Source organism: Pristiophorus japonicus, chromosome 18 (genome assembly GCF_044704955.1).
Source record: "Pristiophorus japonicus isolate sPriJap1 chromosome 18, sPriJap1.hap1, whole genome shotgun sequence".
Taxonomy (NCBI): Eukaryota; Metazoa; Chordata; class Chondrichthyes; family Pristiophoridae; genus Pristiophorus; species Pristiophorus japonicus.
Window position 1 is genome coordinate 87605559 of NC_091994.1, and position 13068 is coordinate 87618626.

Consider the following 13068-nt stretch of genomic DNA (forward strand, 5'->3'; position numbering starts at 1 on the left):
ATCTGAACGGTGACAGATTAGGAAAAAGGGAGGTGCAATGAGACCTGGGTGTCATGGTACATCAGTCACTGAAAGTTGGCATGCAGGTACAGCAGGTGGTGAAGAAGGCAAATGACATGTTGGCCTTCATAGCGAGAGGATTTGAGTATAGGAGCAGGGACGTCTTACTACAGTTGTACAGGGCCTTGGTGAGGTCACACCTGGAATATTGTGTTCAGTTTTGGTCTCCTAATCTGAGGAAGGACATTCTTGTTATTGAGGGAGTGCAGCGAACGTTCACCAGACTGATTCTCAGGACGGCAGGACTGACATCTGAAGAAAGACTGGATCGACTAGGCTTATAGTCACTGGAATTTGGAAGAATGAGAGGGGATCTCATAGAAACATAAAATTCTGACGGGATTGGACAGGTTAGATGCAGGAAGAATGTTCCCAATGTTGGGAAGTCCAGAACCAGGGGTCACAGTCTAAGGATAAGGGGCAAGCCATTTAGGACCGAGATGAGGAGAAACGTCTTCACTCAGAGAATTGTGAACCTGTGGAATTCTCTACCACAGAAAGTTGTTGAGGCCAGTTCATTAGATATATTCAAAAGGAAGTTAGATGTGACCCTTATGGGTATGGAGAGAAAGCAGGAATGGGGTACTGAAGTTGCATGATCAGTCATGATCATATTGAATGGTGGTGCAGGCTCGAAGGGCCGAATGGCCTACTCTTGCACCTATTTTCTATGTTTCTATGTTTTGGTGTGTAGGCACTGTTGTAATGTAATGCGGCAGCCAAATTGTGCATAAACAGCATTGTGACAATGACCGAATCATCTGTTTTAGTCTCATTGATTGAGGGATAAATAATGACCAGGACACCGGGGATAACTCCCCTGCTCTTCTTCGAAATAGTGCCATGGGATCCTTTACGTCCACCTGAGAGAGCAGATGGGGCCTCGGTTTAATGTCTCATAAGAACACAAGAAATAGGAGCAGGAGTAGGCCATACTGCCCCTTGAGCCTGCTCCACCATTTAATATGATCATGGCTGATCCGATCATGGACTCAGGTCCACTTCCCTACCTACTCCCCATAACCCCTTATTCCCTTATCAGTTAAGAAACTGTCTATCTCTATCTTAAATCTATTCAATCTCCCAGCTTCCACAGCACTCTGAGGCAGCGAATTCCACAGATTTACAACTATTTTAGTTGAACCTGTAAATCAAATGCAAATCAAATGCCCCCTTATTAAAAGGGGCACCAAAACCGACAAATGTACAAATTAAACTTTAGACACTAACAGATCAAATTAAAATTTGGTTGCCGGGGGTGATGATGCACTCGTCTCTCTGGTGCCCACCTCCATCTCCTGGGACACCCTGGCTCGGATGTAACCGCGGGAGAGACAGGCAGTCAGGCTGAACGACCGCCTCGACCACCTGCTGCCTGGACCGGCTGATGGCCACCTTGGCCATGCCCAGGAGCAGTCCAACGAAGAGGCCTTACGACCTGCCCGCTCCCCTCCCCACACGGTGCCCAAAGATGAGGAATATGAGACTGAAGTGCAACCAGAATTTGAGGAGCAGCCCCTTCAAATAATGGAATAGGAGCTGCAACCTCACACATTGAACATAGACATGGAACATGGACTCCTCTAGACTGCAGAAATTACAGGCGGCCTGGAAGTCCGTGAACCGACTTAAAAACCGATTGCACGGGACTGCTCCGTGCTACACCCTCCAGGCCAAGTTCCCAATAAATAAAACGTTGGACTCCCGCATAGAGAGCACTCCATAGGAGCCCCATCTCCTCCGGCACTACTGGCGCGAATACATGACCTCATCTATCTCATCTGGAGGGAGGAGAGCATGCCGGGAGATCTTAGAGATGCAGTGATCGTGACCATCTTTAAAAAAGGGACAAGTCCGACTGCAGCAACTACAGTGGAATCTCCCTGCTAACAACCACTGGAAAAGTCGTCACTAGGGTCCTCCTCAACCGTCTTCTCCCCGTGTCCGAGGAGCTCCTCCCAGAGTCGCAGTGCAGATTACGTCCCCTCCGGGGCACAATGGACTTGATTTTTGCAGCGCGACAGCTGCAGGAAAAATGCAGGTAACAGGACCAGCCCTTATACATGGCCTTCTTCGACCTTACAAAGGCCTTTGACACTGTCAACCGCGACGGTCTAGGGAGCGTCCTCCTCCGTTTTGGATGCCCCCAAAAGTACGTCACCATCCTCCTCCGCCTGCTCCACGACGACATGCAGGCCGTGATCCTTACCAATGGATCCATCACAGACACAATTCACGTCTGGACCGGGGTCAAGCAGGGCTGCTTCATCGCCCCAACACTCTTCTCAATCTTCCTCGCTGCCATGCTCCACCTCACAGTTGATAAGCTCCCCGCTGGAGTGGAACTAAACTACAGAACCAGTGGGAACCTATTCAACCTTCGCCGTCTCCAGGCCAGGTCCAAGACCACTCCCACCTCTGTCGTCGAGCTACAGTACGCGGACGATGCCTGCGTCTGTGCACATAGAGGCTGAACTCCAGGACATAGTCGACGTATTTACCGAGGCATATTATTGTGTTCCTAACACAGATGAGACTGCACACAGGGAGGTTAAAGTAACAGTGACCTCAGTCTTTATTAAGCCACTCCAGAGTGAGGAACAGGCCTTAGGGGGCCAGCTTATATACAGTGCTCCCAAGGGATGCTGGGATCCCTTGGGACTTCAGGGGATGCGCTCCCTGGTGGCAGAACATGGGAGTGTATGCTTTACAGATACACCCCCCGCCAAAGTCAAAGTGAAAACTATTTACAAGGTGAGGACGTTGGGAGCCTTTCTTTCCCTGGTGGACCGCCTCGGTACAAATGTCTGTTCTGGTGTGTTGGCTGTGACCTCGCTAAGCTGGCGTGTTGTTGGCCCTGCAGGGCAGCTGGGTAAGCCTGGCCTTGCTGGGCTGTTGCGCGTGATGGGTTCGATTTCCTGGTCTGGCGTGGGGTCGTTGATTCTTTGAATGTGTGTTGTGGGCTCGAAAAAGGTGGTGTCTGCTGTGGGTTGTTCAGGGCAGTCTGTGAACCGCAGCCTCATTTGGTCCAGATGCTTTCTGCAAATTTGTCCATTATCTAGTTTGACTACAAACACCCTACTCCCTTCTTTAGCTATCACCGTACCCGCGCTCCACTTGGGACCATGTCCATAGTTTAGCACATACACCGGGTCATTCAGATCAATTTCCCGTGACACATTGGCGCGACCATCGTTTACATTTTGTTGCTGGCGCCTGCTCTGTACTTATCATGCAGGTTGGGGTGAACCAGCGAGAGTCTGGTTTTAAGTGTCCTTTTCATGAGTAGCTCAGCCGGGGGCACCCCTGTGAGCGAGTGGGGTCTCGAGCGGTAGCTGAGCAGTACTCGGGACAGGCGGGTTTGGAGTGAGTCTTCTGTGACTCGTTTAAGGCTCTGTTTGATTGCTTGTACTGCCCGCTCTGCCTGCCCATTGGAGGTTGGTTTAAACGGGGCCGAGGTGACATGTTTGATCCCATTGCGGATCATGAATTCTTTAAATTTTGGTGAAACATGGCCCTCAGGCTTTCAATGGTGGCGGTGACGGTGCTTCCCGACATTATTTCACATTCAATCCATTTTGAAAAAGCATCCACCACCACCAGGAACATTTTACCGAGAAACGGGCCCGCATAATCGACATGGATCCTCGACCATGGTCTGGAGGGCCAGGACCACAAACTTAGTGGTGCCTCTCTGGGTGCGTTGCTCAACTGAGCACATACGCTGCATTGCCGTACACAGGACTCTGAGTCAGAGTCGATACCGGGCCACCACACGTGGGATCTGGCTATCGCTTTCATCATTACTATACCCGGGTGTGTGCTGTGGAGATCCGAGATGAACGTCTCCCTGCCCTTTTTTGGTAGCACTGCGCGGTTACCCCACAACAGGCAGTCTGCCTGAATGGACAGCTCGTCCTTTCGCCGCTGGAACGGCTTGATCGGCTCTTGCATTTCAACGGGGATGTTGGCCCAGCTCCCATGCAGTACACAGGTTTTTACCAGGGACAGCAGAGGATCTTGGCTGGTCCAAATCCTAATCTGGCGGGCCGTGACAGGTGATTTATCATTTTCAAGCGCTTCCATGACCATCAACAAGTCTGCGGGCTGCGCCACCATCAATAAGTTTGCAGGCTGTGCCATTTCCACCCCCGTGGTGGACAATGGTAGCCGACGGAGAGCATCTGCACAGTTCTTGGTGCCTGGCCTGTGGCGGATGTATAGTTATATGCTGATAGCGCGAGTGACCACCTTTGTATGCGGGCTGCGGCATTAGTATTTATCCCCTTGTTTTCAGCGAACATGGATGTGAGGGGCTTGTGATCGGTTTCCAGCTCAAATTTGAGGCCCAACAGGTACTGATGCATTTTCTTTACCCCGAACACACGTGCTAATGCCTCTTTCTCAATCATGCTGTAGGCCCTCTCGGCCTTAGACAAGCTCCTGGAAGCATAGGTGACAGGTTGCACAGGTTACAACTTCCCCGCAACGTTAGCGTGTCGTAATACACACCCGACTCCATACGACGACGCATCACATGCTAGCACAAGTCTTTTACACGGGTTATACAATACAAGCAGCTTGTTGGAGCATAAAATGTTTCTGGCTTTCTCAAAAGCAATTACTTGTTTTTTTTCCTCCATACCCAGTTCTCACCTTTGCGCAATAACACATGTAGGGGCTCTAAAAGGGTGCTTAACCCCGGTAGGAAGTTACCAAAATAGTTGAGGAGTCTCAGGAATGACCGCAGCTCCGTGACGTTCTGTGGCTTGGGCGCGTTCCTGATAGCCTCTGTCTTGGCGTCTGTGGGCTGAATGCCATCCGCTGCGATCTTTCTCCCCAAAAACTCCACTTCTGTTGCCATGAAGATGCACTTCGACCTCTTCAGCCGCAGCCCTACGTGATCCAATTGCTGGAGGCCCTCCTCCAGGTTTTGTAGGTGCTCGACGGTGTCCCGACCCGTGACCAATATGTCGTCCCGAAAGACCACCGTGTGTGGTACCGACTTGAGTAGGCTCTCCATGTTTCTCTGGAAGATCGCTGCAGCTGACCGAATTCCAAACGGGCATCTGTTGTAGATGAACAGTCCCTTGTGCGTGTTGATGCAGGTGAGGCCCTTCGAAGACTCCTCCAGCTCCTGCGTCATGTAGGCCGAAGTCAGGTTGAGCTTGGTGAACGTCTGGCCTCCTGCCAGCGTCGCAAATAGGTCGTCTGCCTTAGGTAGCGGGTATTGGTCCTGTTGCGAGAAACGATTAATAGTTACTCTATAATTGCCGCAAATCCTGACCGTGCCATCACTTTTGAGTACTGGAACAAGCGGGCTGGCCCACTCGCTGAATTCCACTAGAGAGATGATGCCCTCGTGTGGCAGCCTGTCCAGCTCGATTTCCACTCTCTCCCTCATCATGTGAGGTACCGCTCGCGCCTTGTGGTGAATGGGTGGTGCCTCTGGGACCAAGTGGATCCGCACCTTTGCCCCGGAAAAGTTTCCAATGCCTGGCTCAAAAAGGGAAGGAAATTTTTTAAGAACCTGGGTACATGAGGCCTCATCGACATGTGATAGCGCTCAGATGTCATCCCAGTTCCAGCGGATTTTGCCCAGCCAGCTCCTTTCAAGCAATGTGGGGCCATCGCCCGGGACAATCCAGAGTGGCAGTTCGTGCACCGTGCCCTCGTAGGTGACCTTTACCATGGCGCTACCCAGGACAGTGATAAGCTCTTTGGTGTACGTTCTAGGTTTTGTGTGGATGGGGCTCAGGGCTGGTCTGAGTGCCTTGTTGCACCACAGCCTCTCAAACATCTTTTTACTCATGGTGGATTGGCTAGCGCCAGTGTCCAGTTCCATGGCTACGGGTAAGCCATTCAATTTTACATTTAGCATTATATGTGGACATTTCATCGAAAATGTGTGCACCCATGTGTACTTCAGCATCTGCCTCCTCTCTGAGGCTCGTAATTGCTTTGATCCACCATGGACCGATCTTCCTCTGTTACGTGGTGGTTAGCAGGTTTTGTAGAGCTTGCAGCTCGTCTGCAAGCTCGTTGGAGGTGCCCCATTGTTCCACACAGCTCTTGCAGACATACCCTTTGAAACGGCATGAATAGGCTGAATGGAAGCCTCCACAACGCCAACAAGGTATGAATTGCCTTGCATTCATCCTTTGTTGCGGACTCTGAGTCATCTGGGTCACCTGAGGCCTGCTGGCAGTTGCAGACTCGTGGTTTCTGTCCTGTACATTTCTGCTCGCAAACACAGTTCCAGTTAATTTATGAACATTGCTAGCACTTGTGTGCTGAGAGATTTGTTTGGTGTTATCACTGGTGGACATAAACGGTTGTGCTATCGCAATGGCCTTACTGAGGGTCGGTGTCTCTACAGTCAAAAGTTTTCGTAGGATGGTCTCGTGGCCAATGCCCAGTACAAAAAAGTCTCTGAGCATTTGCTCCAGGTAGCCATCAAACTCACATTGTCCCGCAAGTCGCCTTAGTTCGGCGACGTAGCTCGTCACTTCCTGACCTTCAGATCGCTGGCACGTGTAGAACCGATACCTCGCCATCAGCACGCTCTCTCTCGGGTTAAGATGCTCCTGAACCAGTGTACACAGCTCCTCATACGACTTATCTGTGGGTTTCACCGGTGCCAGAAGATTCTTCATGAGGCTGTAGGTTGGTGCCCCACAGACCGTGAGGAGGACCACTCTCCTTTTTGCAGCGCTTCCTTCTCCGTCCAGCTCGTTGGCTACAAAGTACTGGTCTAGCCGTTCGACATAGGCTTCCCAGTCCTCACCCTCTGAGAACTTCCCCAGGATGCCCACAGTTTGCTGCATCTTTGTGTTGGATTCGTATACTCGTCACCAGTTATTGTGTTCCTAACACAGATGAGACTGCACACAGGGAGGTTAAAGTAACAGTGACCTCAGTCTTTATTAAGACACTCCAGAGTGAGGAATAGGCCTTCGGGGACGGCTTATACACAGTGCTCCCAAGGGATGCTGGGATCCCTTGGGACTTCAGGGGATGCACTCCCTGGTGGTGGAACATGGGAGTGCATGCTTTACAGATACACAACACATATGAAAGCATGGGCCTTACGCTAAACATTAGTAAGACAAAGGTCCTCCACCAGCCTGTCCTCGTCGCACAGCACTGCCCCCCAGACATCAAGATCCACAGCGTGGCCCTGGACAACGTGGACGACTTCCCCTATCTCGGGAGCCTCCTATCAACAAGAGCAGGCATTGACGACGAGATCCAACACCGTCTCCAGTGCACCAGTGCAGCTTTCGGCCGCCTGAGCAAAAAAAAGAGTGTTTGAAGATCAGTCCCTCAAAACTGTCACCAAGCTCATGGTCTACAGGGCTGGAGTAATACCCACCCTCCTGTGTGGCTCAGAGACGTGGACCATGTACAGTAGACACCTTAAGTCACTGGAGAAATACCACCAGCTATGTCTCCATGTCTCCGCAAGATCCTACAAATCCCCTGGGAGGACAGACGCACAAACGTTAGCATCCTCGTCCAGGCCAACATCCCCAGCATTGAAGCACTGACCACACTTGATCAGCTCCGCTGGACAGGCCATGTAGTTCGCATGCCAGACACGAGACTCCCAAAGCAAGCGCTCTACTTGGAACTCGTCCATGGCAAATGAGCCAAAGGCGGGCAGAGGAAATGTTACAAGAACAGCCTCAAAGCCTCCATGATAAAAGTGCGACATCCCCACTGACAACTGGGAGTCCCTGGCCATAGACTGCCCTAAGTGGAGGAAGTGCATTTGGGAGGGCGCTGAGCTCCTCGAGTATTGTCGCCGAGAGCATGCAGAAATCAAGTGCAGGCAACGAAGGAGCGTGCGACAAACCAGGCTCCCTGCCCACCCTTTCCCTCAACGACTATCTGTCCCAACTGTGACAGAGACTGTGGTTCTCGTATTGGACTGTACAGCCACCTAAGAACTCATGCTAAGAGTGGAAGCAAGTCCTCCTCGATTCCGAGGGACTGCCTATGATGATGATGACTGTTAGTGTCCTCTACCGTACAGACAAACAAAATATTTGTTCAGAGCTTCTGCCATCTCCATGTTCCCCATTACTAATTCCCCGGTCTCGTCCTCTAAGGGACCAACATTTACTTTAGCCACTCTTTTCCTTTTTATATACCTATAGAAACTCTTACTATCTGTTTTTATATTTCGTGCTAGTTTACTTTCATAGTTTATCTTCCCTTTCTTAATCATTTTTTAAGTCATTCTTTGCTGGCTTTTAAAAGCTTCCCAATCTTCTGTCCTCCCAGTAGTTTAGGCCACTTTGTATGAACTTGTTTTTAAATTGGATGCCGTCCTTTATTTCTTTAGTTTGCCAAGGATGGCTATCTTTTCTTTTACATCCTTTCCTCCTCACTGGAATATATTTTTCTTGAGAGTTGTGAAATATTTCCTTAAATGTACGCCATTGTTCATCAACCGTCCTACACTTTAATCTATTTTCCCAGTCCACTTTAGCCAACTTTGCCCTCATACCTTTATAGTCTCCTTTATTTAAGCTTAGTACACTGGTTTGAGATCCAACTTTCTCACCCTCCATCTGAATTTGAAATTCAACCATGCTCTGATCACTCATTCCAAGGGGATCCTTTACTAGGAGATTGTTTATCAATCCTGTCTCATTACACAGGACCAGATCTAACATAACCAACCCCTGATTGGTCCCGTTACATGCTGCTCAAGGAACCTTTTCCTTATGCACTCTATGAACTCTTCCTCAAGGCTACCCAGACCAATTTGATTTGTCCAATCAATATGGAGTTTAAAATCACCCATTGATGTTCCCTTTTTACAAGCCCCCACTATTTCCAGTGCTGGGACCCCAGCTATTTACAATATACATCAATGATTTAGATGAAGGAATTGAGTGTAATATCTCCAAGTTTGCAGATGATACTAAGCTGGGTGGCGGTGTGAGCTGTGAGGAGGATGCTAAGAAGCTGCAGGGTGACTTGGACAGGTTAGGTGAGTGGGCAAATGCATGGCAGATGCAGTATAATGTAGATAAATGTGAGGTTATCCACTTTGGTGGCAAAAACAGGAAGGCAGAATATTAACTGAATGGCAACAGATTAGGAAAAGGGGAGGTGCAACAAGACCTGGATGTCATGGTACATCAGTCATTGAAAGCTGGCATGCAGGTACAGCAGGCGGTGAAGAAGGCAAATGGTGTGTTGGCCTTCAAAGCTAGGCGATTTGAGTATAGGAGCAGGGAGGTCTTGCTGCAGTTGTACAGGGCCTTGGTGAGACCTCACCTGGAATATTGTGTTCAGTTTTGGTCTCCTAATCTGAGAATGGACATTCTTGCTATTGAGGGAGTGCAGCGAAGGTTCACCAGACTGATTCCCGGGATGGCAAGACTAACATATGAGGAGAGACTGGATCGACTGGGCCTGTATTCACTGGAGTTTAGAAGAATGATAGGGGATCTCTTAGAAGCATATAAAATTCTGACGGGATTGGACAGGTTAGAGGCAGAAAGAATGTTACCGATACTGGGGAAGTCCAGAACCTGGGGTCACAATCTAAGGATAAGCGGTAAGCTATTTAGGACCGAGATGAGGAGAAACTTCTTCACTCAGAGAGTTGTTAACCTGTGGAATTCTCTACCGCAGAAACGTGTTGAGGCCAGTTTGTTAGATATATTCAAGAGGGAGTTAGATATGGCCCTTACGGCTAAAAGGATCAAGGGGTATGGAGAGAAAGCAGGAAAGGGGTACTGAGGTGAATGATCAGCCATGATCTTATTAAATGGTGGTGCAGGCTCGAAGGGCCGAATGGCCTACTCCTGCACCTATTTTCTATGTTTCTACGTTTCTATGTTTATACTCCGACCAACAGCGTTGTTACTGTTAGGGGGTCTATAGACTACGCCGAGCAGTGACTTTTTCCCCTTATTATTCCTTATCTCCACCCAAACTGTTTCAACATCCTGATCATTTGAGCCAATATGATTTCTCACTATTGCAGTGATTCCATCCTTTATCAACAGAGCTACCCCACCTCCTTTTCCTGTCTGTCTGTCCTTCCGGATTGTCAAGTACCCCTGAATATTTAGTTCCCAGTCCTGGTTACCTTGCAACCACGTCTCTGTAATGGCTATCAAATCATACTGATTTGTATATATTTGCGCCGTCAACTCATCTATTTTGTTACGAATGCTACGTGCATTTGGACAAAGAGCCTTTAAATTTGCTTTTTTACCCTTTTTTCCTGCTCGTTTCCTCTCTCCTTCAAAACTCACTTTCTTTATTTTTGCTTTCTAATTTCAGCTTTTTTCCCTCCTTACTGAATCTATTTTCAGGTTCCCATCCCCCTGCCAAGCTAGCTTAAATCCTCCCCAACAGCACTAGCAACCCCCCCATCCCCATCCTGCGAGGATATTGGTCCTGGCTCTGTTGAGGTACAACCCATCCGACTTGTACAGGTCCCACCTCCCCCAGAAGCGGTCCCAATGCCTCAGGAAACTAAGGTCCTCCCGCCTGCATCATCTCTGCAGCCACGCATTCATCTGCTCTATCCTCCTATTTCTGTACTGACTAGTAATCCGAAGATTACTACCTTTGAAGTCCTGCTTTTTAATTTTTCTCTGAGCTCCCTAAACTCTGCCTGCAGGACCTCATCCCTATTTCTACCTACGTCATTGGTTCCGATATGAACCACAACCTCTGGCTGTTCACCCTCTCCCCCCAGAATGCCCTGCAGCCACTCAGTGCCATCCTTGACCCTGGCACCAGGGAGGCAACATACCATCCTGGAGTCACGTCTGCAGCCGCAGAAACGCCTGTCTGCTCCCCTGTCTATCAAATCATCTATCACTGTAGCTCTTCCATTCTTTTTCCTCCTCCCCTTGCAGCTGAGCCACCGGTGGTGCCTTGGCTCTGGCTGCACTCCCCAGAGCCACCATCGCCCCCACCGGTACTCAGAACAGAGTACCGGTTGGAGAGCGAGATGGACTCGGGACTCCTGCACTACCTGCCTAGTCCTCCTCTTCTGTCTTGCGGTCACCCAATCCCTATCTGCCTGCACACTCTTGAGCTGCGGGGTGACCACCTCTAGAAACGTGCTATCCACGTAGCTCTCAGTCTCACGGATACACCGCAGCGACTTCAGCCGCCACTCAAGCTCCAAAACACGGCGCTCGAGTTGGTGCAGCTGGAGACACTTCCTGCTCACGTGGTCGTCCGGCTGCGTGAAGCATCCAGGATTTCCTACATGCCACACAGGCCTTTTGCCTGGAGCACGACCCATCTCCTCTATCTGGGAGTCTACCTTAGCCCCGACGAGGGAGCCTGGCCGGCGAACTGGCAGGAGCTGGAGGCCAAGGTCGCCGCTCGCCTAGGGCGGTGGACAGGACTGCTCCGAGTGCTGTCCTACAGGGGTCGAGCGCTAGTCATAAACCAGCTGGTGGCCGCAATGCTGTGGTACCGGCTGGTCACTTTGACCCCTCCCCCTGCGTTTGTCGCCAAGATACAGAAGAAGCTGGTGGACTTCTTCTGGAACAACAGGAAGCACTGGGTCTCTGCCACGGTCTTGAGTCTCCCGCTTGAGGAGGGCGGTCAGTCGTTGGTGTGCGTCAGCGCCCAGCTCGCGACTTTCCGTCTTCAGACCCTGCAGAGATACCTTTACGTCGAGCCCCCTCCTAGGTGGTGTGCTCTGGCGAGGTATTTCTTCCGCCAGCAGCGCGACCTCAATTATGACACGCAGCTCCTGTTTGTGAACTTGGGGGGTGCCAGGACCGCCCTCCGGGAGCTGCCTGTCTTTTACAGGGAACTCATCAGGGTCTGGAACAAAGTCTCCACCAAGCGCAGCTCTCCGCCGGCTGGAGTGGCGGCCGTCCTGTAGGAACCGCTGCTCGGGAATCCGTACCTCCACGGCCGAGGTTTTATGTGGCGGTCGGAAGAGAGGGCTGTGGCTGGTGAGGTGACCAGGGTCAGGGACCTGCTCGATGGCGGAGGAGCGGGCTGGATGGCGCCAGACACGCTGGCGCGGCGCCTAAATTCTGCCAACGTCCGCCACGCGGCCGATGCCATCGAGTCGCTAAAAACAGCTCTGGGCCCTGACTCCGTTAGGTGCATCGAGGAGGCTCAAGCACGTGGGGTGATCCCGTCCGAACTGACCCCCGTCCGGACGGAATTCCTCATCGGCGCCAAACCCCGGAACCTCCCTCGGGGGCTGGCGCCTCACAACTTGAGCCGCCTCGGGGAAATCCCCTCCGTGCCTTTCAGTTCCGCGCGGAGGGATTTCCTGTACGGGCTGCTCCTGCACACCCTCAACTTTGCCATCCTCGCCGGCCGTCCGGACACGCCATGGCGTACCATCTTGCCGTCCGGAGGAGGCGGGGGTCCCCGATGGAGGGCACTCTACGCAGGGGTCCTCCCACTATTCATCGGGGACTTGGCCTGGAGGGTGGTGCACGGAGCAGTGCCGTGCAATAAATTTTTAAGCCGGTTCACGGACTCCCAGGCCGCCTGCAATTTCTGCGGTCTGGAGGAGTCCGTGTTCCATGTTTTTATTGAGTGCACAAGGTTTCAGCCCCTGTTCCATTATTTGAAGGGGCTGCTCCTGAAATTCTGGCTGCACTTCAGTCCCACTCTCCTGATCTTTGGGCACCCTGTGCGGAGGGGAGCGGGTAGGTCCGAGGGCCTCCTCGTAGGACTGCTCCTGGGCACGGCCAAGGGTGCCATCAGCCGGTCCAGGCAGCGGGCGGTCGAGGTGGTCGTTCAACCTGACTGCCTGCCTCTCTTCCGCTCTTACATCCGGTCCAGGGTGGCCTTGGAGATGGAGCACGCGGTGTCCACCGGTACGCTTGCGGCCTTCCGCGAGAGGTGGGCACCGGAGGGACTGGAGTGCATCATCACGCCCGGCAACCAAATTTTAATTTGATTTTACGTTTTAAAGTTTAATTTGTTTTAATTGCCGGTGCTTTTAGTGTCCCCCTTCCCTTTTATAGGGGGCACTGGGGAAAA

The 13068-nt window shown here is 51.3% G+C and overlaps 1 protein-coding gene across 10 annotated transcripts in view; it reads right to left on the reverse strand.

Moving 5' to 3' along the window:
* Window positions 1-13068, reverse strand: part of LOC139228830 (protein-arginine deiminase type-2-like) — a 120999-nt gene that overhangs the window by 107022 nt on the left and 909 nt on the right. Inside the window, exon 1 of one of the 10 annotated variants that reach the window (XM_070860247.1) lies at window positions 4717-4825. The exons of the other annotated variants lie outside the window; for them this stretch is intronic. The gene's annotated coding sequence lies outside the window, so the exon portion shown is untranslated. Of the gene's footprint in view, window positions 1-4716; window positions 4826-13068 lie in introns of those variants that run through there. 10 annotated transcript variants of the gene reach the window in all.